The sequence below is a fragment of the Carlito syrichta genome, unplaced genomic scaffold, assembly GCF_000164805.1.
Source record: "Carlito syrichta isolate Samal-C Ts95f unplaced genomic scaffold, Tarsius_syrichta-2.0.1 Scaffold25343, whole genome shotgun sequence".
Taxonomy (NCBI): domain Eukaryota; kingdom Metazoa; phylum Chordata; class Mammalia; order Primates; family Tarsiidae; genus Carlito; species Carlito syrichta.
The window spans coordinates 4,539-7,448 of NW_006969439.1; the positions used below are offsets into that span (position 1 = coordinate 4,539).

Genomic DNA, 2,910 nt, shown 5'->3' on the forward strand with positions numbered 1-2,910 from the left:
GTCCCAACTTCTGCCTTATTTGTCAGCTGTTTAAAATTTGGTTTGCTTTCTACTTTATTTTTATTTATTTATTTTTTTACAGTTTACCAGATTTTATTTGAGGCAGCTGTTGGAGTTCATTAAGCACTTTTTGAACACTGTACCTTGAAAAGTTTGACTTTAATATAGCTTCGGAAAACCAAAAGTATAAGAAAAATATCTGTGGCAAAGTACATCTCATTCTGATTTGATAGCAGTCAAATACAAAAAAAGGTATTTAGTGCAGTGTCAATTTTATCTACGCAAATCACTTGATTTTAGTTTTCTGCTATATGTTTGAATGACAAAAGAAGTTTTTAAGTTGTTAGAAATGTTCTATAAGTCTTTGACTTAGAATTTTGTAAGGCAAAAATGAAATTAAACACTGCAAAAAGTCCTTAAAAATTAAGTTCTAAGCCAGGCTCAGTGGCTTAGCCTGTAATCCTGCGCCTTTGGGAGGCTGAGATGAGTGGATTGCCTGAGCCCACGAGTTCGAGACCCGCCTGGGCAACTTGGCGAGACCTCATCTCTACAATAAATCAAAAAATCAGCCGGTGTGGTAGCACATGCCTGTAATTCCGGCTACTTGGAAGGCTGAGGCAGAAGGATCGCCAGAGCCCAGTAAGTCGAGGCTGCAGTGACTGGGAGTGACCACTGCACTCCAGTCTGAGCAACAGAGTGAGACTCCAACACACACACACACACAAAATTTAATTCTACAATTTTGGTTCCCATTTGCAATTTCATTAACAGATGATGAGTAAAGTATAGATACAATGTATCCAATACCCTCAATAATCACAGTAAAAAAAAAACTCTAGTAGTATGTATAGATTGTGAAATCCTTAATAATACCAATATATATTCAAAACATGTTCGCCCAGAACCAATACCTCTTTCTTCTCCACTTGTTAAAAATAATTAACAAAAATACGAATAAAACAATGAAAACCTATTTCATTTCACTGCGCCAAGGGTATGATACAAAATATTGGTTTAAAGAGGTAGGTTAAAAATAAAAAGAACACCAGATTCTCCATTCTTTGTCACTTTTATTCAGTAGTGGTTTGGTTTTTTTTTTTTTTCCCTTATTTTCAGTGCCAGACATGCCAAAGAGTGATTGCAGCCAACTGCTATTAAAACATTTGTTCGTAACATACACCCTCTTTATATAACTGACCCCAAACTGACTCATTTTGTGTGCTTTCATTCTTTCTTTTTTTTTACTATACCACCACCAAGACCGGGTGGAGGGGGCAAGGGTAAGAGAGATGAAGGAGAAGAGTCCAGGAGGCCAGAAGTGGAGGAATGCTACAAGCCACAGTAAGAATGAGCTGCATTTAATTTTTTAAAATGGGGGAAGGGATGTACCCCACAGATGTTACAGTAATGAGGATACACAATTAAATCCCATTGCATGACTGAAGGCTTTCACTGGGTTTGACATCATCACAATGGAAGGCATAGAGAGTGGAGTAAATCAATGCTGACACAGTCCAATCTAGTCCACTAGGCAAGACGGTGCAAGAAGTCATTTAAGTTGAAAGTGCCCTACCCTCACCTAAATGGCTAGCAGGCATGGAGAAGACCACAGTGGTGAAGCACAGACCTTTCTCCACGTAGCTATGCAATGCGTTGTCGAACGGCACACTGTCGAACACTGGAAAGGGGTGCCACAATGAACCTCTCTCTTATAGGTACGAATGCTAGATTCAACTATCTCAACTAAGCAGGAAGTGGGCTCTTCTGCTAGGAATGCCAACCCTAATTCACTTTGTCTTGAAATATATACAGATTGTTTGTAGTAGCGACAGCAATAATGTTTTCCTTGGGGTGTCAGGTTGTGTGGAGGATTTTCTTGTTGAAGTCGAAGCTGTCAACACTTATTTCATCCTTCTTTCACTTGCTGCTTGCGCAGACTTTGCGTGGCTTCAGAACCATGCCAGGCTTATTGTTTTCCCGTGATGCTTCTAGGGTTATGTTTCTGTCAAACATTCTGAAGAAATTATTGTATGATCCAGTCATGACAGCACTGTCAGATCCATTCCAACAACATTCGAATTTGTCAAATATGCAGTCATTTTCATACAGTGAGCAGAGTTTACTTCTGAGGTATTCATGAACCTGGTATGTTTCCACAGGCCTGTTTTCCATATTTAAGTCCCAAATTTTGACTGACAAATAGTCTCTAGTCATCATATATCAAACCACTATGGCTGAATTTTACATCAGAAATAGAGGAGATGATTTCAGAAAAAAATGACCTGTTACTGGAATCTTCAAGTTCTTCAAACAGTTTAGAATGCCTATCACAGAGGGCAGATGCTCTCATGTCATACAACCAAATAGTTCCTTTACTGCTGCTGTATACAAATGTGTTACAGTTGTTTGGATGGAATTCTGCTGCTGCGATCACCTCAGTTAGCTCTTCCATATTGGCATGCTTGATATCCACACTATTAAAACTTCTATCTGTAATTTCCAGATGCCAAAGATTAATCCGCAAGTCATCTGCAGATAAATATGTTTCATAATCACTATTAATAGAAACTGAGTTATTAATAGAAACTGATATGTATGAGCATTGGCAAATATTCTTCGTGGACTGGCCTCGACCATTAGATCCATGGGCCTAAAGACGGGCACTCGTAGTATAGTCACTGTAGTAGGATCTCTATACCTTCCATCTTCCTCTTTCAAGTTATACCTTTCCAGTCTCTTGTCCCTTTTGCTGATTTTCCATAATTTTAAAGTTTTATCATTGGTGGACAGTAAGAACTGAGTGGCATTCTTCTGGGGCAACCACCTAATTTTGTTGATCTTTTCTGTTTTGATATTGGGCACCCTTATTAATGTTATGCCCTCACTCCACCCCGGTAGTTTCTGGCTACT

At 38.9% G+C, this 2,910-nt stretch overlaps 1 pseudogene; it reads right to left on the bottom strand.

Moving 5' to 3' along the window:
- Window positions 1-1,782: 1,782 nt before the first annotated feature.
- On the bottom strand, window positions 1,783-2,661 carry LOC103267780 (annotated as a pseudogene).
- Window positions 2,662-2,910: the final 249 nt, after the last annotated feature.